Consider the following 25,125-nt stretch of genomic DNA (forward strand, 5'->3'; position numbering starts at 1 on the left):
TGGACTAGTCAGCCATCACTGAGAAGAGAGGCCCCTTTTCTAGCAAATTTTATATGCCCCAGTACAGGGGAACGCCAGGGCCAAGAAGTGGGAGTTGTGTGGGTAGGGGAGGAGGGCCGGGGGAAGGTATAGGGGACTTTTGGGATAGCATTTGAAATGTAAATGAAGAAAATATCTAATAAAAGAAAAGAATAAGCCTCAATTTACCCAACCTTCAGCCCTCAGGACTTTTCTAGACATGTGGTTACAATTCAACAGCATCAATTCCTTGGTTCAAACTTATGACTGGCTGTGACCTCAAGACCTCCCACAAAAAGTGTTTCAATTGTTAATAAACTGGCTAACATTCTCTTCCCATCTTATGTCTACAAGTCCAGAAATCCCTGGTTTCGGGGGTTCTTGAGCAGAGATAATACCCTTATTTTAACAACCTCATTCCTGCTACAAGCCCCAATTGAGATGTGTTATCTTCAGACTGACAACCCCAGTAAGAACTAAGTTGTGGTTTGGAAAAGTCACTTTCCTTACCTATGACTTCAATTTCTGTGGCTTTTTTGTTTTTTATCCTAGAACCTGGTGTTTCTCCTGCACTTCACAGTTCCCAGAGCTGTGATGCAGTCCACAGGACAGACTCTCTTCTCACCTGCCTGTCTAGCCTAGAAGCTTCTTCCCTGTGACTATCCTGGCAGGGATGAAAGGGGAAGACAGTCTACACCAGTGGGTCTCAATCTTCTTAATGCTGTGACCCTTCAATGTACTGGCTTATGTTGTGGGAACCCCGACCAAAAAAAATTATTTCATGGTTACTTTTTAACTGTAATATTCCATGGTTATGAATTGTAGTATAAGTATCTGATATGCAGGATATTTAATATGGTACATCAAAGGTGTCCTGTCACACAGGTTGAGAAACACTGATTTAGTAGATGCACTGAAGAAAATGGTGCAATTGATATAACTAATTTTAAACTCATTAAAATTTTAGTATCTGATTCTAAAATCTCTTCACCAGAAGGGATTTGTGTCTGCACTGGGTTTTTGGTCACATTCTCCCATATGGCCCTCAGGCAACAATGTTCACCCAGGAGATAAGGAACCAATGCTTCCTTTTGGCATTTCTGCCCTGATAACCAGGGATATTATAAAAACTTTGTTCTAGACCCCTGCCCACCAAATAAATGCTCAGTCAACTCATATCTGCTGTTCTGAAAACTTACATTTTTTTAGATACTTTCTTTATTTACATTTCAAATGTTATCCCCTTTCCTATTTCCCCCCCCCAAAAGACCCCTATCCTCTCCCCCTACATCTGCTTCCCAACCTACCCACTCCCACTTCCTGACCCAGGCATGCCCCTATACTGGGGAATAGAACCTTTACAGGACCAAGGACCTCTCCTCCTATTGATGACCAACTAAGCCATCCTATGATACATATGCAGCTAGAGCCATGAGTCCCTCAATGTATTTTCTTTGATTGGTGGTTTAGTGCCAGGGGACTCCGGGGTTACTGGTTAGTTTATATTGTTGTTCCTCCTAGGGGATTGCTAACCCCTTCAACTCCTTGGGTCCTTTTTCTAGATCCTTCATTGGGGACACTGTGCTACTTCTAATGGATGACTGTGAGCATCTACTTCTGTATTAGTTAGGCACTGGCAGAGCCTCGCAGGAGACAGCAATATCAGGCTCCTATCAGCAAGCTCTTGTTGGCATCTGCAATAGTGTATGGGTTTGGTGGTTGTTTATTGGATGGATTCCCAGATGCGGTAGTTTCTGGATGGTCATTCCTTCAGTCTCAGCTCTGAACTTTGTCTCTGTAACTCCTTCCATGTTAATTTTGTTCTCCCTTCTAAGAAGAAGTATACACACTTTGGTCTTCCTTCTTCTTGAATTTCATGTTTTGCAAATTGTACCTTGGGTATTTTGCCTGCCTCTGCCTCCCAAGTGCTGGGATTAAAGGCATGTAGTTTCCATCCTTGTGTTGGTGTTTTCCCATTATTATCCTCTGAAGGGCTGGATTTGTCAAAAGGTATTGTGTGAATCTGGTTTTGGCATGGAATACTTTGGTTTCTCCACCTACGGTAATTGAGAGTTTTGCTGGATGTAGTAGCCTGGGCTGGCATTTGTTTTTTCTTAGTGTCTGCATAACATTTGTCCAAGATCATCTGGCTTTCATAGTCTCTGGTGAGAAGTCTGGTGTAATTCTAAGAGGTCTGCCTTTATATGGTACTTGATCTTTTCCCCCTTATTGCTTTTAATATTCTTTCTTTGTTTTGTGCATTTGGTGTTTTGATTATTATGTGACAGGAGGAATTTCTTTTCTGGTCCAAAACTATTTGGAGTTCTGTAGGCTTCTTGTATGTTCATGGACATCTCTTATTTAGGGTGGGAAAGTTTTCTTCAACAATTTTGTTGATGATATTTACTGGCCCTTTAAGTTGGAAAACTTCCTTCTCGTCTGTACTTTTTATCCTTAGGATTGATCTTGTCATTGTGTCCTGGATTTCTTGGATGTTTTAGGTTAGGATCTCTTTTGATTTCTCATTTTCTTTGATTGTTGTGTCAATGTTTTCTATGGTATCTTCTGTATTTGAGATTCTCTCTTCTATCTTTTGTATTCTGTTTGTTATGCTTGCATCTATGGCTCCTGACTTCTTTCCTAGGTTTTCTATTTCCAGAGTTGTCTTCTTTTGTGATTTCTTTATTTTTTCTACTTCCATTTTTAGATCCTGGATGGTTTTGTTTAATTCTTTTACCTGTTTGGATGTTGTTCTCCTCTATTTCTTTTTTTTAAGATTTATTTTATTTATATGAGTACACTGTAGCTGTCTTCAGACATACCAGAACAGGGCATCAGATTGCATTACAGATGGTTGTGAGCCACCATGTGGTTGCTGTGAATTGAACTCACCTCTGGAAGAGCAATCAGTGCTCTTAACTGCTGAGCCATCTCTCCAGCCCTCTCCTGTATTTCTTTAAGGGAGCTATTTATGTACTTATGTATTTATGTACTTCATTTTCATTGTGAGAAGTGGCTTTAGATCCATATATTGCTTTTCTGGTGTGATGGTATATCCAGGACTTATTATGGTGGAAGAGTTGGGTTCTGATGATGACAAGTAACCTTGGTTTCTGTTGCTTCTATTCTTATGCTTGCCTCTTGCCATTTGATTATTTCAAGTGCTCCTGCCCTCGATTATCTGATTGGAGCCTGTCTTTCCTCTAATCCCAGTTGAGTCAGAACTTCTCAGAGTCCAGCTTTCTTTGTGATCCTGTGACCCTGAGATCCTGATGTGACCAAGCTCCTGAGATCCTGGGATCCTGGGTGTTAGAGTGCCTGGAAGTTGTACCTCCTCTGGGGACAGTGGGGCTGTCTGCTGAGTTCAAAACCAATATAGACCACAGCTGACCTGAAGGAACCTGAGACACTGGTCAGTGGGGATCCTGTGTCTGTGCTCCAGCTGGGACCAGGCACTCCCGATTGTCTTTGAACAGATGTTGTGTCCTACTCACCAGTGATCCTAAGATCCTGGGCATGCTAGAGTACCTGGGGTGGGGGTAGAGAATTGGACAGTCGGTAAGACTGTCCACTGAGTTCGGGCCCAAGGTCCTGATGACTTACTTGATAACTGACTTACTGGGGAAGAGTGACCACATCTGACTTTTTAGGTCTATCAAGCCTCAGGCTCTGAACATTAGTAGCTGCAAAAACAAATGCTGTCATCAGAACGCTCACAAGAAAGAAGAGAGAAAGGAGTTTACTTCACCTACTGTTCTTGGGATGCTGCAGCATGGTATTGTGGGAAAGGACTTCTGGAAAGAGGAGAGGCCTGGTCACAGTGTATCCTAACAGGAAGAAGAGAGAATGTGGTATTCAGCTTGATTTCTCTCTTTAATTCATGTCGCATCTGCCCTCAACCAGCAAAAACGACATGGCCACCAGTTCTTCTCACAGCAGTTTATTCAGCAAACTTCAGTCTTCATCTCTCTCCCTCTTCATCTCTCTCCCCCGAACCCCGGGCCTCTCACTCTTATATACTCTCAGCCCCCATCCACTCACGGCAGGCTGCATCACCTCACCAGGCACGCAGCTTCAGCCAATTAGGGTGGCAGGGGCACGTCTCCACCAAATATGGACTTGTTTACACCCCCAGCATCTTAGTGCACGTGTGCAGTTCTCACGATGGTCGTGGCTTATTTTCAGGTGTATGAGAAAGTTCATAAGACTTAACAGAAGTCCCAGGCACCATCTTGGGACTGCTGCCACACCCACTCCTCACAAATTCAGTTCTGGCCTTTAGTCCATTTATGGTGCCACTCCCATTTAAGTTGGTTCACCTTTCTACTCAGTCACAGGTTTTAGGAAACATTCTCAGGTGGATTTCCATACAGATTCTAAATCCATAAACATGCTTAGCCATCACTTGGAACCTGTAGTGGCTATTCCTGGTTGTCAACTTGACTATATTTGGAATGAACTACAATCCAGAATTGGAAGGCTCACCAGTGACCCTAATCTGGAGGCTGGGAGATAGAAATTTTTGATCTGGATGTTGGTATGGAGATCTTGAGGCATAGTGGCTATGGATTCCAGAAGAATAAGACAGGGAGATCTCAGAGTTCAAGCTCATCTGGGATTAAAGGTGTGGTGGAACACACCTTTAACCTAGACTACACCTTCTGCTGGAGACCATATAAGGACATTGGAAGAAGGGATTCTCGCTCTTGCTCCTTTGCCTGCTTGCCCTGTGGGACTGAGTAACTGCTAGATCCTTGGGCTACCTTTTACAGCGACTACTGAACCATTGTTGGGAATTGGACTGCAGACTGTAAGTCATCAATAAATTCTTTTACTATATAGAGACTATCCATAAGTTCTGTGACTCTTGAGAACCCTGACTAATACAGAACCTAAACACCAAAATTAGATAAGTAGATATTTTGGCATTGGGATGAGGTATAAGGATTTGGCAAAAGAGATCATCTCTCAACTAGACTGGCTCTAACCACCTAAGAAAGAGGTCCCTGGGAATTCAGGAGAGTTAGTTTCTGAATTGAGTTAAAGTTGAAGGTGTGGTAGTTTGAATATTTGTTACTAGAAAGCACAACTTGCTCTCACCTTTGAGGATTCCATTTGCTGACTCACTAAAGCTCAAAGAGCAAATTCTTGGACATATTTAATGCCTTTAGCCACAGTTTTGTACCTTTTCGCCAACTTCACTGAAAACTTGTAGTGTTCTACTCTGGGTGCTAAGAGCCATTTATGGGGCTGGGCCTGGTGGATCATACCTTCAATACCAGCATCATAAGGCAGAGAGGTAAAAAGAGCTCTGAGTATTGTAGGGTAACCTTGTCTGCAGGTTTCAAGCACAGCCAAAGCTACACAGAGAAACTGTCCAAAACCAAAACCAAGCAAACAACAACAGAAAAAAAAAACATTTACATAATGGTTAACTTTGTCACTATGGTGCAGTTTAGAAATCAAACATCAAGGAAATATACCTGATGGCGTTGTGTAAAGAGGTTTTTGCAGATGCTCCAATCTGAATGTGGAGGTGCTGTTTCATAGGCTGAGATCATCATCCCATGTGCTGGTGTCATAAGAGAATAAGAAAGGGAGTGCAAACTGACTATGACTCTCTGCTCCTGACGGTGCACATATCCTAACCACTTGCCTCTCACTCTTGACACCACGTCCTCCTTTCAATGATGGACAGTATTCCCTTGAACTTTGAGACAACGAAGATCCTTTTCCAGGTAAAACTGCTTCCTTTGGGAATTTCTTCACAGCAAGTGTCACTGGTCTTACTAGGAATCAGGCAGAGGTATTGGGTTTCTTAACAGATGTTAAAGGAAAGCTACTTTCTCTTGGGCATAGAATATGAGAGTTGAGTTATACACCTGACCCTGAAAGAACCTGTCATTTTAATCTGCACCAAAGATTAGAACATTACATTATATTATCCCTTTATCTTATGAGTTAATCCCACAAAGAAGACCATCCCACAGGAGGGCTGGTTCACCTGAAGATATTCCAAGGACATGGGAAGAATGATCAACCCCATAATGAGCGCCTGTTCTTACACTTCCCTACTACCAGTTGGTCAGTCATCTTCACTGCCAAACTAGCCTGTTGCCTTGGTTCCAACTCAAAGTTGTAAATGTAGTCTTTCTCCCTCCCAAGACCTGTGTAAATTCTAAACATGCCTGCTGAAATATTCTGGGCCTTTTGCCATTTTCTTCTGTAGACAGCCTTTTTCTATTCTGTTTGCAAACCTCCACTGCTGCCCCTAACTGTAAAGACATGACTCTTCCTCATTAATTTCTTTTAAAAAAAAAAGAATTATTAGATATTTTCTTCATTTACATTTCAAATACTATCCCAAAAGTCCCCTAAACCTCCCCTGACCCTGCTCCCCTACCCACTCCACTCCCACTTCATTGCCCTGGCGTTCCGCTGTACTGGGGCATATAAAGTTTGCAAGACCAAAGGGCCTCTCTTCCCAGTGATGACCGACTAGTCCATCTTCTGATACATATGCGCTAGAGACACGAGCTCTGGGGATACTGGTTAGTTCATATTGTTGTTCCACCTATAGGGTTGCAGACCTCTTTAACTCCTTGGGTACTTTCTCTAGTTCCTTCATTGGGGGCCCTGTGTTGCATCCTATAGATGACTGTGAGCAACCACTTCTATATTTTCCAGGCACTGGCATAGCCTCAAAAGGGACCGCTATATCAGGGTCTTTTCAGTAAAAACCTGCTGGCATATGCAACAGTGTCTGCATTTGGTGGCTAATTATGGGATGGACTCCTGGGTGGGGCAGTCTCTGGATGGTCCATCCCTTCATATTAGCTCCAAACCTTGTCTCTGCAACTCCTTCCATGGGTATTTTGTTCCCTATTCTAAGGAGGAATGAAGTATCCATGCATTGGTCTTCCTTCTTATTGATTTTTTTTTTTTTGTATTTTGGCAAATGTATCTTGGGTATTCTAGGTTTCTGGGCTAATATCCACTTATCAGTGAGTACATATCAAGTGATTTCTTTTGTGATTGGGTTACCTCACTCAGGATGATATCCTCCAGATACATCCATTTGCCCAAGAATTTCGTAAATTCATTGTTTTTAATAGCTGAGTAGTAGTCCATTGTGTAAATGTACCACATTTTCTATATCCATTCCTCTGTTGAGGGACATCTGGGTTGTTTCCAGCTTCTGGCTATTATAAATAACGCTGCTATGAACATAGTGGAGCATGTGTCCTTATTACCAGTTGGAATATCTTCTGGGTATATGCCCAGGAGAGGTATTGCTGGATCTACTGGGTCTGCAACAAGTACTATGTCCAGTTTTCTGAGGAACTGCCAGACTGGTTTTCATCTTATCTGGTACCTTCTTGGATTTACTGCTGGCTTCTCTTCTTCTCAGACTCTAATAAGATGATATAGACACTTCCTTCTGAATTTCATTTTCAATTCTTTTTAATGTAATTCATCTCAGTAAGAAGGGCCACGAAGGGATTCCCAGGAAGCTGCTGAGTCTTCAGAGGCTGACTGGCTGACTGGCATTCACTGACATAGGGAAGATGGAATGCTTCAGGCAGGAAACTAGATGCAGTAGACTTGGGGAAGCATTAGTATATTAAATAGCCATGCCTTGCTCTCCCAACATGTCCCACTTAACATCCTGTCACTAACAAATAAAACAGGACCTAATACCGTAATAGATTTTTTAAAATCTTATAGTATATTAAATTAAAAACACCAGTCCCACCAATCAAAAACTTTAGAATGTTCTCAGATGGAATTTGAGGCTGATATGAGAGATTTTTCAGCTTTTTAAACCATACACAATAACATTTCCAGCAATGTAAATATTTTTTTAATTTAGTTTTTAATTAGGTATTTTCTTTATTTACATTACAAATGCTATCCCAAAAGTTCCCCAGACCCTCCCCCCACTCTCCCCTCCCCCTCCACTCCTACTTCTTGGCCCTGGCGTTCTCCCGTACTGAAGCATATAAAATTTGCAAGACCAAGTGGCCTCTCTTCCCAATGATGGCCAACTAGGCCATCTTCTGATACATATGCAGCTAGAAATATGAGCTCCAGGGGTACTGGTTAGTTCATATTGTTGTTTCGCCTATATGGTTGCAGACCCCTTTAGCTCCTTGGGTACTTTCTCTAGCTCCTGCATTGGGGGCCCTGTGTTCCATCCAATAGCTGACTTTGAGCATCCACTTTTGTGTTTGCCAGGCCCTGGCATAGCCTCACAAGAGACAGCTATATAAGGGTCCTTTTTGTGCTCCACTATGATCATAGCAGCCTTATTTATAATAGCCAGAAGCTGGAAAGAACACAGATGCCCCTCAACAAAGGAATGGATACATAAAATGTGGTACATTTACAGAATGGAGTACTACTCATCTATTAAAAAGAATGAATTTATGAAATTCCTAGGCAAATGGATGGACCTGGAGGGCATAATCATGAGTGAGGTAACCCAATCACAAAAGAACTCACATGATATGTACTCACTGATAAATGGATATTAGCCCAGAAACTTAGGGTACCCAAGATATAAGATACAATTTGCAAATCATATGAAACTCAAGAAGAATGAAGACCAAAGTGTGGACACTTTGCCCCTTCTTAGAATTGGGAGCAAAACACCCATGGAAGGAGTTACAGAGACAAAGTTTGGAGCTGGGACGAAAGGATGGACCATCTACAGACTGCCATACCCGGGGATCCATCCAATGTAAATATTTTTACATTTTTACCGATATATCTAAGAATTGATTTAAGATTTCTTTTTTGAGTTGCTACCATAAGAACTTCATGAAACTGCTTTTATGTTCAAATATGAAATTTCGTGTAAAGTAAATCTTTTTTCAGAACATTGCTACTCCTATTTGGCACAAGAATAAAGTATGTTTTATTCCCTTAAAGATCAGAGCTGGTTTGTCTGGTTTTCTTTTGTTTTGTTTTGTTGTTGTTGTTGTTATTGTATTGTTTGCTTGGTATTGGGGGGGGGGGTTGGTTGTTCTTATTGTTTTCTTATCAACAAGAGGAACTCCACTTCTCCCCTGGATTGATGTGTCAATGTTAACTCTTTGTTCATGACACAAAGAACCTGAGCATTGCATTGTGAGACATCATGGGATCACTTCCAGTAACAATACACATACAAAATTACACATACACACATGAACTTACGGGTGTGTGTATAGATGCCTAATATATATAACTACAAACTGCTGAGTCTTATTTACTCTTTACTTTGTATATGTGTTTTCAAGTACAACCACCTGGAACTGCACAGCAATTAGGAGGCTCAGGTTTTTGTAATAATTCCCCCCTCACTCAGCAGCCCTTAGTTAACTGCAATTTTTGAACTAGAGGTGGGGCTCTCTGAGATTTACCCCTTCCCATCAAATCAAATTGTAGATTGTGGGGGGATCTGTGGTGGTGAAGAGGAGAAGTGAGGAGGAAAGTGGCTTTTTGCTCCAGAGGAGTCAGGAAAACTTTCAGAGTTCTAGAACCTAAAACTTCAGCCTGTCCTTGCTTGCAATAGGAACACTGTCACCTCAGGTAAGTTAAACACCTGCATTCTGCAGCCCACCCTGCCACTCCATGCTGAGGACATTAGGTGGCACAAAGCACTGTAATTTCTGACCCAAGATTTGCAGATTAGAGATTTGTTTCAAACCCAAATTCAGTTTTATCTTTAACTGAGTGTTTTCTTTGATAATTTGTAAGTCTTTTAATTTTTGAGACAGCATTTTGCTATGTTGCCCAGATTGGCCTGGAACAGACCATGTAGCTAAGAGTGGTTGGAACCTGAAATCCACCTGTCCCTGTCTCCTGAATACTTGAGTCATTGGCATGTGTCACCAAATCCAGCCTCAGCTCCCAGGGGCTCACATTACAGGCTGTTACTCAAGAATCTTCTGTTTCATTTTAGTGTTTCTGGCTAGTTTGATTACTTAGTTAGTTTTTGCTAAGCTGAAACATGGTCTCCAGGCTACCCCAGAAATATATATGTATCTTAGATTAGTTTGAGCAGCAGAGACCTTCTGCCTCTACCTCCTAAGTGGTGGGACACAAATCCAAGCACCGTATCCTCTTAACAGCGTGTGGTGATGAAGAGTGCTCAAAGCATGCTAGACAAGCCTTCCTGAAACTCACTACATGTCTAGTATCTACATTTAAACTTTTATTTCAATTACTTTTTGTCAGCATTCAGGAAACATAGACTCATTAGAGAAAAGTGAAATTCTCATAGATAAGAGAAATTTATAGAAAAATACATTAAATATCTTGAAGAGGGGTTTTCCTCTGTTGCCAATAAGAGAAAATTCTGTTGGGTTGGAATTTGTGTGTGATTGTGTATAAGTGTGTGTGTGTGTGTGTGTGTGTGTGTGTGTGTTTGTGGAGAGAGAGAGAGAGAGAGAGAGAGAGAGAGAGAGAGAGAGAGAGAGAGAGAGAGAGGGAGGGAGGGAGGGAGGGAGGGAGGGAGAGAGATGTGTGTGTGTTTTGTGACAACCTGACACTGGCTAGAGTCATCTGAGAGGAGGGAATATGCCTCCATAAGACTGTGCTATAGGTAAGCCTGTGGAGCATTTTCGTAATTAGTGATTAATGGGGAAGGGCACAGCCCATTGTGGTTAGTTCCACCCCTGGGCTCATGGACCTGGTTCATCACAGCAAACAATCCCAAAGACATAACCTGGTACTGGAATAGTGGGCTGTTGTTTTGACACACCTGATCATGTTTTAGGGAGGATTGTGGAAGGACTTTGGAAATTTGGACTAGAAAATCCATTGAGTGAGGAGATCTGAGCTAGGTGTTCTGTAGGATGTTGGAAGGTAAGAGCATTGAGAGCAGTACAGATGATAGAGGCATGGCTTGAAATGCTTCAGAGGGAAGCCAAGACACTACTGAGTCATTTGAGTTAAGTCTTCATAGTTCAGATTTTAGCTTAAGAATCAGCTCTTGATTAACAAGTCACCAGAACAAGTAAAGTGAAACCTTTGATTTCCTGAAATTTCAACAGGTCAGCTGGGGCTGAAGAATCAGCTGAGATAACAGACCAGCATTATTGAGGTGAGGTCATCTGGAAAGTGTTCTCTCAGAATCCAAAGAAGCTTTATTCCAAGGTTGACAGCTGAACTAGGTAGTGAAAGAATCACCCTGGTGGTGCTGGTTTTGAAGTTACTAAGGGGAGAACAGGTGAAGCTTGGCACTGGAAAGCAGTGCTGGAGTCTTGGAGTCTTAGGGTCTAGGAAAGGCTATGGGTGAAAGTGCTACCCAGTTGAGAGACCCCAGCATTTGGAGATGCAGTACCTAGGCATAAGTAACAAGAACAGCAGATATGGAATGGAGCCAGCCTGAGCCTAGAAGACAAGCTCTGTGTGCTATACAGGACAGAGTGGAGAAGTGATCCAAGCCCTTTGAAGGAACCAAGAAGAGACAGGGTAGTACCCAGACATTGGACATTGAGTACATTATACTCTTGCCATTGAGGTTGGCTCTAATCTGATTGTGACTGTGCCCTGGTTCTCTCTTTTTTTGACATTTGATTTTCACAAGAGCCCAAACTTGAGAGACTTTGAATTTTGAAAGGAGATTTTTGTATTTTAAAAGGGAATGGATTTTTTTTAGAATATTCTTCTCTAATATATATGACACATCTAAAGCACATTTTCCTCTTCTACTCCTCCCAACTCCCTGTCAATATATACCTCCCTCCCCAGATCCTATCCCCCTTTGTTTTCTCTTCAGAAAAAAAGCAGGTTTCAAAGGGATGAAAGCCAGAGACAACAAAACAAGGCAAGACAAAGGCCCCAAGGCTGTACAAGGGAACCCAATAGGAGAAAAGAGACTAGATGATTTCCATTAATGTATTAATTTATTTATTTTACATCCAGAATGCAGCTTTCCCTCCCTGTCTTCCCAGTCACTCCCTCTCACCTCCCTTCCCTCCACTCCCCTTCATTTCTCCCGAGAGAAGTGGAGGCCTCCAATGGATTTGCCTTGGTATATCAAGTTTCAGTGGACTAGTTGCATCCTTTTCTATTAAGGCAAGAAAAGGCAGCCAAGTTAGGGGAAAGGGATCCAAAGGCAGTTAGCCCCTGGCCCTGCTATTAGGGATCCCATGGAAAGAACAAGGTGCACATCTCTTACATCTGTGTAGGGAGCCTATTTCTATCCTATGGATGCATTTCGGTTGGTAATTCAGTCTCAGTGAGCCCCTATGGGGCAAGGTTGGTTGAATTTGTAGGTTTTCTTGTATCCTTGGCTTATCTGATTCTTCAATCTTACCTCCCCCTCTTCCACATATTCTTCAAGCTCTGCCTAATGTTTTGCAGTGGGTCTCTGCATCTGTTTATATGTGGTGCTGGATGAAGCCTCTCAGATGGCATGTAAGCTAGGCTCCTGTCTGTAAATATCCACACTATTGTTACTATAACATCAGGGGTGGTGTTTCTCTCATGGCATGGGTCTCACATTGGGCCAGTCATTCATTAGGCATTCCTGCAATTTCTGCATCTTCTTTATCCATGCATATTTATAAGCAGGAAAATTTGTGTGTCAAAAGTTTGTGGGTGAGTTGTTGTCTCCATCAGAAGACTTGCCTAATTACAAGAAGTGACTGGTTCATGTTCCATAGGTCCTATTGCAAGAAGTCATAGCTAGGGTCACTCACTCTCATAGATTCCAGGGAGTTTCCATTGTCCTAGTTATCTAGCTCATCTCAGATATTCTCCGCAGTCACAGATTCCACTTCTCTCTCGCTTCATCTTCACCATATGTGACGACTCTGGTTACTGTCCAGAATTTCCCTTACATATAGTTCCCTCAATCCATCTACTCCTGAAGTGTACTTTATTTATGTCCTTATTTAGATTCAAATATCTTCTGCTGGACCTTTCTTCTTAGTTTCTTTAAGCCTCTGGATAACAAGGTTATCCTGTACTTTATGGTTACAATTCACTCCTGTGTACACGCCACATTTGTCTTTATGAGTCTGGGTTTAGCCTGCAAGTTTCATGATGTCATTGTTTTTAACAGCTGAGTAGTATTCTGTTGTGTAAATGTACCATATATTCATTTTCCATTCTTCAGTTGAGGGACATTTGGGTTGTTTCAAGTTTCTGGCTATTTCCAATAAAACTGCACATAGTTAAAACACTATTCTTGTGGTATGACGCAGCATCTTTTGAGTATATGACCAGGAGTGGTATAAGCATTTCAGAGATAATTATTTCCAATTATTTGAGAAAGCACTGAATTTATTTTCAGACTGGTTGTACAAGTTTGCACTCCTATCAGCAAAGGAAGAGAGTTTTCCCATGCTCCACACCCTAGCTAGCATGAACTGTTGCCCTTCTAAAGGGTGTAAAATGAAATCCCAGAGTCATTTTGATTTGGATTTCCCTGATGACTAAGGATGTTGAGCATTTCTGTAAGTGCTTCTTGGTCATTAAATATTCCTCTGTTGAAAATTCTATTTAGCTATGTACCCCTTTTTAAAATTTAGGCTATTTGGTTTGTTAGTGTCTACTTTTTTTAGTTCTTTAGGTACTTTGGATATCAGCCCTCTTTCAGATGGAAGGTTGGTGGAGATCTTTTCCCAATCTCTAGGCTACTGTTTTATCCTTTTGACCACTGTCCTTGACAAAAATCTCCTTTTCCATACAGGAGATGTTTTAGTTTCATGAGGTTCCATTTATTACTTTTTGATCTTAGTGACTGAGATGTTGGATCTTTCAGGAAGATGTCTCCTGTACTAATGGATTCAAAGCTATTACCCACTTTTTAATTATATTTAATGTATCTAGGTTTAGGTTGAGGTTTTTGGTCCGCTTGGACTGGAGTGTTCTGTAGGGTGATAGATATGGACCTATTTGAATTCTTCTACATGCAGACATCCAGTTAGAACAGCACCATTTGTTGAAGATCTTTTCTTTTTTGTTGTATGGTTTTGCCTTCTTTGTCAAAAACCAATGTCAATAATTGTAGTGGTTTATTTCTGGGTCCTCAATTTGGATCAACCTCTCTGTCTTGATACCAATGATTCAAGGTTTATTACTATTACTCTCTACTACCACTTGAAGTCAGAGATGGTGATGACTCCAGAACTTTTATTATACAGGACTGCTTTAATTATCTTGTTTATTTTTCCATATGAAGATTATAATAGTTCTTTCCATGTCTGTAAATAATTGTGTTGGGATTTTGACGGAAATTGCATTGAATCTGTAGATTGCTTTTGGTATTACAGCTATTTTCACTAGATTGAGGCCATGAATCGATGTATGTGGAGATTTTTCCATGTTCTGATATCTTCCTCAATTTCTTTATCCAATTTCTTTCAATTTTCTTTCTTCAAAAACTTGAAGTTCTTGTCATTGGTGTCTTACACTTGCTTGAGTAGAGTTACACCAAGATATTTTGTAAGTATTATAAAGGGTAATGTTTCTATAATTTCTTTCTAAGTCAGTTTATCATTTGTCTAAAAAAGGGTTATTTTTTTTACAGTGAGTTTTGTTATCTAGCCATTTTGCTGAAGGTATTTATCAGTTGTAGGAATTCTCTGATAGAATTTTGGAGATCTCTTATCTATACTATCATATGATCTGTGACTAGTGATACTTTTTCTTCGTTTCCAATTTTTGTCCCCTTGAAATCCTTTAGTTTTTGCTCTAGCTAGAATTTCAAGTACTGTGTTGAGTAGATAGGGAGAGAGTGGGAAGACTTGTTGCTGGTTTTACTGAGATTGCTTTAGGTTTCTCTTTTTAATTTGATGTTGCCTATTGGTTTGTTGTATGTTGCTTCTACTATGTTTACATATCCAACATGTATCCTGATAACCTTAAGACTTTTAACATAATAGGCTGTTTTTGTCAAAGGCTTTCTTATCATACAGTGATATAGATGGTCCTGTGATATTTTTAAGGTTGTATTTATGGTGAAATACATTGGTGAATTTTCATATGTTGAACTCTCCTTGCATCCCTGGGATGAAGCCTATTTAATTATGGTGGATTATGTCTTTGATGTGTTCTTGGATTCAGTTTCCTATATTTTATTGAGTATTTTTGTATAAATGTTCATAAGGGATGTTAATCTGAAGTTCTCCTTTATGTTGAGGCTTTTTATAAGTTAAGTAACAGGGAGACTCTGGTCTTAGAAATGAGTTTGTCAGTGTTCCTTTTGTTTCTATTATATGGAATAATTTGAGGATTATTGGCATAAGCTCTTCTTTGGAAGTATGGTAAAGTTCTGCACTAAAGCCATCTGACCCTAAGAATTTTTTGGATGAGTGATTTTTAATGACTACTACTATATCCCTAGGGGTTATAGGACTAGACAGTTAACTTGACATTGAGTTTTAACTTTTGTAAGTTGCATTTGCCTTGAAAATCATCCATTTCATTTAGATTTTCCAGTTTTAAGGAGTACAAGTTCTTGAAGTAAAACCTAATGATTTCTTTGGTGCCTGTTGTCATTATTTGCATTTCTGATTTTGTTAATTTGGGTAGTGTCTCTCTGCCTTTTGTTAGTTTGACTAAAGATTTGTCTGTCTTGTTGGTCTTCTCAAAAAACCAACTTGTTTGCTTGATTCTTTGTACTGTTCTTTTTGTTTCTAACTGATTGGTTTCAGCTCTATTGTCTACAACTATTGGATGTGTTTGCTTCTTTTCTTTCTAGGGCTTTCAGGTGTAGTATTAAATTGCTAGTATGAGAAATCTAATTCTTTATAAAGATACTTAGTGTTATGAATTTACCCCTGAGAACTGTATTCTCTGTGTCCCATAAGTTTCGATATGTTCAGCCTTCATTTTTACTGAATTATCAAAAGATTTTAATTTAGTTCTTCTTTGACCCAGTAATCATTGAGTAGAGAGTTGTTCAGCTCGTATGAGGTTGTTAGTTTTCTGTTGTTTCTATTGTTATAGTAATTGATAAGACACAGAGATTTATTTCAATTTTCTTATATCTTTTTAGGTTTTCCCTGTAACCAATTACGTGTTTAATTTGGTGAATGTTCCAAGAGGTGCTGAGCAGAAGGCATATCCTTTGTAATTGGGTGAAAGGGTCTGTAGATATCTGTTATGTCCACTTGAAACATACATCTCTTTCATTATTTCTCTGTTTACTGTTTGTCTCGATGACTTGTCTTTTAGTGAAAGTGGGGTATTGATGTATCACACTATTAATGTGTGATACTCCAGGTTTGAATTTAACTTTAGAAAAGTTTGTTTTATGTTTGTGTGTGCTTTGCATTTGGAGCATAAATGATCATACTTGAAACATTCTCTTAATGGATTTTTTTTTTTTTACTATGAAGTGTCCTACAATAATTTTCATTGAAAATCTGTAAAAATATCAAGATGGCTACACTAACTTGCTTTTTTGGTTTGTTTGCTTGGAAAATCTTTTTCGAGACCTTTACTCTAAGGTAATGTCTATCTTTGTTGTTGAAGTCTGTTTATTATATGGAGTAGAATGCAGGATGTTCTTTTCACATCCATTCTGTCTGTGTCTTTTTACTTGAAAATTGAGTCCTTGATGTTGAGAGATATTGATGACTAATGATTGGTAATTCCTATTTTGATGTTGGTGATGGGTGTGTGTGCACGTGTGTGTGTGTGTGTGTGTGTGTGTGTGTGTGTGTGTTCCCATGCTTTTGGTTTTGCTGGTGTGGAATTACTGTATTTGGGTTGGAGTGTTCCTTCTAGTATCTTCTGTAGGGCTGTATTTTGAGATAAATATTGTTTAAATTTTGTTTTCTCATGGAAAGTCTTGTTTTCACCATCGACAGTGATGCAAAGTTTTACCTGGGTATATTTGTCTGGGCCAGCCATTCGTAGTTTCTGCTGTAAGACATTTGCCAAGGCCCTTCTGGATATAAAGTCTCCTTTGAGAAGTTGGGTGTAATTTCAATAGGTCTCCCTTTATATGTAACATGACCCATGTAGCATCAAGTAGAGGACACTGGGATTCAGGGAAGCAACATACTGGAACTTTGACCCACTTGGCCTGAGTATTTTGCAGGGTGATAATTATGGATCTATTTACATTCTTCTATATGCAGGCATTGAGTTAGACAAATACCATTTGTTAAAGATCCTTTTTTCCATTGTCTGGTCTTGGCTTTGTCAAAAATCAAGGGACCATGGGTGTGGATAATCAATTCACTTCCATTGATCAACCTGTTTGTCTCAATACCACCATGCAGTTTATATAACTACTGCTCTGTAGTACCAGTAATACCACTTGAAATAAGGGATGGTGATAACTCCAGAAGTTCTTTCATTGTCCAGGATTGTTTTAACTATCTTAAGTTTTTTGTTTATTCATATGAAATTGAGAATTGCTCTTTCAAGGTCTATAAATAATTGTGTTGGAGTTTGATGGGAATTGCATTGAATCTGTAGATTGCTTTTGATAAGGTAGCCATTTTCACTATGTTAATCCTACTGATCTGTAGAAAAATGGTATGACTCCCAGCTTGCTATCTGCAAGGTGACTTAAGGATTTCTGTTAATCTCAGCATACTGGAACATGGGAAAGACATTCTTTCTCAGCAGAGAACCCTGATGTTCAGCCAATTTAGCTGTGTGCCTGAGGAAGTAGCCTTCATGGCCATTATTATCTCATTAGAAATGTACTTTGTTTTTAATTAAACTAAGCAACACTTAAAAGAGGTGGGCCACTGAGAGACTTCTCACACAGCAAGGAGGTTTGGGTCACCATGAACCTAGATAAGTTATTGCTTGGAATATGGAAGCTGTTGAGAATTAGAAGCTGTAGGAAAACTTTATTCTGCTTGCCTATAAAGATGATTGAATGCTCAATAAACTATGCATTGGCACACTGTTACTATGCATCCCCTGTGTACTGATTAATGCAACTCTACCCTTGGTACCCAATGAGTTAGACATTGATACCAATCTGTGAGCCTGGAAGATCTTACCATGTTCTGATGTCTTCCTCATTTTCTTTCTTCAAGGACTTGAAGTTCTTGTCATACAGGTCTTTCACTTGCTTGGTTATACAAAGATATATTATTTGTGATTGTTGTGAAGGGCATTGTTTGCCTAATTCCTTTTTCATCCCATTTATCATTTGTATAAAGGCAGGATACTGATTTTTTAAATTAGTTTTCTATCCAGCCACTTTACTAAAGATGTTTATCAGCTATCAGATTTCTCTGAAAAAATATTTGGACTCATAAACATATGTTATTATATAATCTGTGAATAGCAATACTTTGGCTTCCTCTTTTCCAATTTATATCCTATTTTTTTTCTATGCCTTGTATCCCTGATCTCTCCAAGTCTTTCAATATAATATGTTGGATTTTGTCAAAGTCTTTCTCAATAGCATGTAATTTTTTCCCTTGGTGTGTTTATATGGTAGATTACATTGATGTATATTTTTTGGGGGTGGGGGGTGCGTCAAGACAGTGTTTCTCTGTGTAGCCCTGGAACTCACTCTGTAGACCAGGTTGGCCTCGAACACAGAAAATTGCCTGCCTCTGCCTCCCAAGTGCTAAGATTAAAGGTGTGTGCAACCATGCCTGGCTGCATTTTTGTATTTTAACCCAACCCTGCTTCCTTGGTATGAAGCCTACTTTATCATAGTGGATTGTAACTTTGATGTCTTCTTGGGTTCTGTTTGCTAATATCATATCGAGTATTTTTGCATCAGTGTTCATAAGGGAAAGGTGTCTGAAATTTTCTTTGTTTGTTGAGGCTTTGTGTTGTTTAGTTATCAAGGTGACTCTTCCTTCATAGATTAGGTTTGGCAATATTCATTCTGTTTCTCCATTGTGGAATAGCATGAGGGGTATTTGTAGTTGTCCAGTAGCCATGGAAGAACTGGGTTGCCTGGAAATGATAATGGATGGAATGCAAGAGAAGGATGAAGCGAAGATAAAGTTTCTGATCAAGGCTCCAAGTTTAATATTCAGCATTTTGTTTATACAGGGAAAGCCCACAGACCTCATTCTTTGTTTCAGCTGGAATATGTTGCAAAGAAAGCACAGAAGGCAGTCTATTCCTCTAAGTTCCTGTAGGAAATTGCAGGTGCAGACAAGTCCACCTAGGTTGTAAAACCCATTGTGGCAAGCACTCAAGATCTGTTTATCCTGCTCAAGGCTGGGGAAAGAGCACACAAGTAATGATATTATCTGTTCTTGGAAAGTCTGGTAAAATTATGCACTAAAAACCATCTGCCCCTGGCAAAGTTTTGGTTGAGGTTGGTATAGAGATTCAGAAGTTCAAACCATTGTCATCAAGGCAGGAGCATGGTAGCATCCAGACAGAGCTGAGAATTTTACATCTTTATATGAAGGCTGCTAGTGGAAGACTAGCTTGCAGGATAAGTAGAACGTATTGTTTAAATTGGGTTTTGTAATGGAGTATCTTGTCTTCTCTGTCCATAATGATTGAAAGTTTTGCTGGGTATAATAGTCTGGGTTGGTACCTGTGATCTCTTAGAGACTGTAAGACATCTCCCCAGTCCATTATGGCTTTTAAAGTCTCCTCTAAGAATTCTCCTGTAATTCTACATTTTTATGTTACTTGGCCTTCATCCCTATCACCTTTTACTATTCTTTTCTTTGTTCTATATGTTTAGTGTTTGATTATTATGTGGCAGAAGGATTTTTTTTCCAATCTACTACTTGTTCTTTAAGCTTCTTGTATGTTTATAGGCATCCTTTCCTTTAGGGGAAATAAATTTTCTTCTATAATTTTGTTAAAGATATAATGTCAGCCTCTGAGGTGGGGCTTGTGGCTTATGAATATAGCCTGGTTGTGCCAGGCCTCCAAGAATGCAGGAGGAGCTAGCTGTGGACCAAGAAATAGACAGCAGAAGGTTCAGGGATTGCAGTGTCAGAACTCCCTAACACTGAGTTTGCTCAGAGGGGCCAGAAGGCAGGGAATTGTGATAGTGCTCAGTAATATTTTATACATCAAAGCCACTAGCAAAACATCTTAAGCTAACTTTATTAACAACCACCATTTCAACTCTTTCTAAGGTTGGTTGACATTAATAAAAATCTACAGCTCTAAGTCCTTTCTGAGGGAGGTGGTTAAACCATTAATCTGCTGTGAAGCCATGTTTGGAAAAGATCATTCACTATTAATGTAAGTGCCAATGATACTACCAGGCAAGGGGCTGGAAGCTTCCTTAGAGATTTCATAGAACTCATAGATTAGGAGGGGCATGAGAGCAAGAAGCAGAGCAAAACTCCATAACAGCATGAAGTCCACAGGACACAGCCTTCAGGGCTCTGCCTCTCCAAGGCACACCCATTGTGATTGTGCCAAATGTGAAATTCCATGGATTCTAAAGTTTTTTCTTGATACTCTAGTTCAGCTCTAACATTCATTTTTGTCCATATTTTATTTCCTTGTCATAGAATTTGCCATTGGTAAGTTAGGAGCATTGGCTGAGGACAAGTAGGAGGACATTGATCTGAGTCTGTCATCTCACATTCCAGAAAGTCCAGGGGCTGCAGAGTATCTACTACATTCTCTAAATGCTTGAAGAAGCTTCATATATAAAGGGAATTGGACACAAACCATGTCCAGATGTCTTAGTTGACTGAGGCTCTAACTCTGGGAAAATTAGTATAGGCATGCCCTATAAATCTGGTTAGAAATGATAGAGACCCTTTACAATAATGAATCTAATTTAGCCAAGCTTTCCACAATTGTCCAGCTTGGTTTTAGGTGGCAGTGTTAGTATTATTTTTGACTTCTTTAAAATGATCATGTCAGTATATGCACTCAGAACTTGTATATCCTGAGAGGTTTGTAGTCCAAAGGTAATTTGGGGTAATAGTTGTCTGTTTAGTGGCAACCCTGGCTAGGTAGAACACAGCTGTCAACTGAAATTGTCCACTGTTTGTGGAGAATCTCCTGGCATAGAGGCATCAGTCAGTTCGACCCAGTAGTTAGTATTACCACAGAGACCTCACATGTTACTATTAGGAGTAATAGAAAACTTAAACTTTTTTTTTAGATTTATTTATTTATAATGTGTACAGCATTCTGTCTGCATGTATCCTGCAGGGCAGAAGAGGGCACCAGATCTCATTATAGATGGTTGTAAGCCACCATATGCTTGTGGGGAATTGAACACAGGACCTCTAGTAGAGCAAACAATGCTCTTAACCTCCAAGTCATCTCTGAGGCCCAAACATAAACATTTTAAATATCATTATCTTAGGGTTTCCATTGCTTTGAAGAGATAGCATGACTAAGGCAAGTCTTCATCAAGTCAGCTTTTCATTAACCAACCAGGGATAATTGGGGAGCATTTTTACACCACAAAGATACAGGAGATGGATAAATACTCTTGACAATGCCTGTGCCTAGACTGTACCCAGTTCTCAGGATACAGAAATCATCATCTGAGTACACAACGCACAAGATCCTCCTCCAAAATCTCCCACCTTTAGTCCAAAAAAAGGCTTTATCCATATAACAAACTATACAATAGGAACAATGATGAAAAAGTTATCAAAACGTATCAGGTAAGAATTAGGCATAATATCCAGTCCACTTGTATTATCCAACATTGGAGAATGTACTGTACTATCTATGCTCTCTCCTTGAGTTCAGAGTCCTGTACTTAAGTCATTTTCTATCATAGCTTGCAGTTGTCATCGTGAAAAAAAATCTACTTAGACCTAAAACTATCTTTTTAAAGCATTTTGCTTAATCTAAAATATCTTCAGGTTAATTGTGAGATTAAAAGCATCTAGTGCTCCACCTCATTAGAGATTTGATAAGGAACATAACTTTAGTGTGCTTGCACAGTAAGCAACTTCTAAAATTATTGAAAAAAAAAACAGACAGCAGTCTACATGGAGAACTACCCAAATTTTCTATACAAAATTGGACTATCCAACTTAAGTCTTCTGACCAGTATGATATAAATTTTTGAGAAGCAGGAAGTATGAAGAACTTGCCCCCCTTGGACCTGGTAAAGTTCAGCAATCAACTTACTTTCTCTCTCTCTCTCTCTCTCTCTCTCTCTCTCTCTCTCTCTCTCTCTCTCTGGTGTGTTAGAGGTTGTGATTGTGTGGGCTTCTCTTATTTTGGTTATTCTGTAATGGAATTATTTTCTGTTTGTTTTTTTTAATCTACATGAAATGGATGATTTTATTGTATTTTGTTATTATTTTTTTTATGTATGAGTGCTCTGATGCGTTTGCACCGACATGCCAGAAGAGGGCATAAGAGCCCCTTATAGATCATTGTGAACTACCAAGTGGTTGATGGAAATTGAACTCAGAACCTCTGGAAGAGCAGCCAGTGCTCTTAACTGCTGAGCCATCTCTCTAGCCCCCCTGTAGTTTTTAAAGTTGTAGTTAACCTGTTGGGCTGAAGTTTTTCATCTAAAATTTTCTGTAGGTCTAGATTTGTTGAATAGATATTTTTAAAGTTTGCTTTTGACTTGGAATATCTTTTCCATCTATGGTGATTGAGAGTTCTGCTAGGGATAGTAGTCTACATTGGCATCTGTGGTCTCATAAAAGATGCAAGACATCTGTTCAGGCCCTTCTATATTTTAGAGTCTCTGTTGAAAAGTCAAATGTAGAGCTCTGCCTGACCAGTGGCACCAGTTCCTTCCAGTCTGGGCCAATGTCCTGAGCAGAACTGGGGTGTGAACTCCACAGCCAAACCCACAACAACCAGAGAAGATCCACTCCAAGGTGTTAACACTCCCGGGATCATAGAGGAGGACACAAAATCTGCCCCAACACCTGAAGTAACTGAGACGAGTGGGACCCGGGAACCCAGTAACTCCATCTGACCAGTGGCATGGATTTCTTCCAATCTGGGCCAGTGTGCCCTGAGCAGACCTTGGGTGTGAACTCAGAAGCCAGCCCCACAATACCCAGAAAAAAATCCACTCCCAGACGCTCTAACATGCCCAGGTCCTCAGGGTCCCAGGAGCTTGGTCACACCATGATCGCATGGTTCCAGAGAGAGCTTGACTTCCAGGAGTTCTGACACACACAGGACCTCAGGAATTCAGGATCCTAGGACTTCAGGAACCCAGAATCACAGGATCACAGAGAAAGCTGAACTCTGAGGAGTTCTGACACAACTAGGATCACAAGAAGGACAAGCTCCAGTAAATAGCAAGGGCAGGTAGCTCTAGAGATAATCAGATAGCTGGAGGCTATAAAAACATAAGCAACACAAACCAAGGTTACTTGGCATCATCAGAACCCAATTCTCCCACAATAGCAAGTCTGGGATATACCATCACATCTGATAGAGCAAAATTCAAATCTAAAATCGCTTCTCAGGGTGATGATAAAGAACTTTTTTTTTTTAATTACGTATTTTCCTCAATTACATTTCCAATGCTATCCCAAAAGTCCCCCACACCCTCTCCCCCCCTCCCCTACCCACCCATTCCCATTTTTTGGCCCTGGTGTTCCCCTGTACTGGGGCATATAAAGTTTGCCTGACCTATCGGCCTCTCTTTCCAGTGATGGCCGACTAGGCCATCTTTTGACACATATGCAGCTAGAGTCAAGAGCTCTGGGGTACTGGTTAGTTCATAATGTTGTTCCACCGATAGGGTTGCAGATCTCTTTAGCTCCTTGGATACTTTCTCTAGCTCCTCCAATGGGGTCCCTGTGATCCATCCAATAGTTGACTGTGAGCTTCCACTTCTGTGTTTGCTAGGCCCGGGTAAGAAGGACATAAATAACTCCCTTAAATACAGGAGAATACAGGTAAATAGCCAGAAGCCCCTAAAGAGGAAACATACACCCCTTAAAGAAATACAGGAAAACACAATCAAATAGGTGGAGGAAATGAACAAATCCATCCCAGATATAAAAATGGATATAGAAGCAAGAAAGAAATCACAAAGGGAGACAACCCTGGCGTTTAAAAACCTAGGAAAGAGATCAGGCATCACCAACAGAATACAAGAGATAGAAGAGAGAATCTCAGGTGCAGAAGATACCATAGAAAACATTGACACAACAGTCAAAGAAAGTGCAAAAAGCAGGTTGACAGATTCCAAGTAAGAAGGCCTGTCAAGTTGACAAACTGGGAGAAGGTATGGGTGGAGGAAGATAAAAGGAGACATAGATATTGTTTTTATGACTTTTCTTTACCACAGGCTGCCACAAACCACTACAGCTGGGTAGGAGAGTCCCTGGGATTGGATTCTCAAAGTCAGGTGGGTAAGGATTTGGTGGTGACAAACAGAAACAAACACAGAGGCAGTTTGAATCTGAGTGTATTCTGCAGCTCTCAATCAACAGAGAAACTGGTGTTACAGCTCTGAAAAGCTGTATTCAGTGAAGCAGCAAAATAGAACAGACATAATCATTTACAATAATCATAATCATGTACAATAATCATTTTATACATCAAAATACAAAATCATCTAGGGATACTGGCAAATTCCCAAGAACAAGCTAATGAGATTTTATGATCAGGTACTATTTAACCTCTAGTTCCTGTTCTTCTGTAATTCTTCAAAACATAAACTGTTTTAATTCTATTTAAGACTTTCTTAAACAAGATTCCAAAACCTACTTCTGATGACACACATGCAGACACATATAATATTATTGTTGGGAAAGTTTATATTTATCACTACTATCTTATACGTGATTTATAAAGTGAAGTCCTGGTTTTCCAAGAGATGAGGTCATGTTTAGTGATTCCATTTCAAGAGATGGTTTTGTAACCATAATACTTAAGATCTTGGGCTGGTGAGATGGCTCAGTGGGTAAGAGCACCTGACTGCTCTTCCAAAGTTCCAGAGTTCAAATCCCAGCAACCACATGGTGGCTCACAACCATCTGTAACAAGATCTGACTCCCTCTTCTGGTGTGTCTGAAGATAGCTACAGTGTACTTACTATAATAATAAATAAAAAAAAATCTTAAAAAAAATACTTAAGATCTTGGCCTGGGCTATTAGGAACATCTTGTATATAGGAAAAGAAATAGAAAACATAAAACTGATACGAGAACTATGGCTCATTAATTTTTCTCCTGTGAGGAATTTCACAACTGGTTCCAGGAGGCCTCCCCCTTTTGAAGTCAAATGCCT

At 39.9% G+C, this 25,125-nt stretch overlaps 1 protein-coding gene across 1 annotated transcript in view; it reads left to right on the forward strand.

The window, feature by feature from the left end:
- Positions 1-9,555: 9,555 nt before the first annotated feature.
- The window catches only part of LOC100041712 (PRAME family member 8-like), a 55,100-nt gene continuing 39,530 nt past the window's right edge, over positions 9,556-25,125 (forward strand). Inside the window, exon 1 of the mRNA XM_006542776.3 lies at positions 9,556-9,594. The gene's annotated coding sequence lies outside the window, so the exon portion shown is untranslated. The remainder of the gene's footprint in view (positions 9,595-25,125) is intronic.

This window comes from Mus musculus (genome assembly GCF_000001635.26).
Source record: "Mus musculus strain C57BL/6J chromosome 5 unlocalized genomic contig, GRCm38.p6 C57BL/6J MMCHR5_RANDOM_CTG5".
Taxonomy (NCBI): Eukaryota; Metazoa; Chordata; class Mammalia; order Rodentia; family Muridae; genus Mus; species Mus musculus.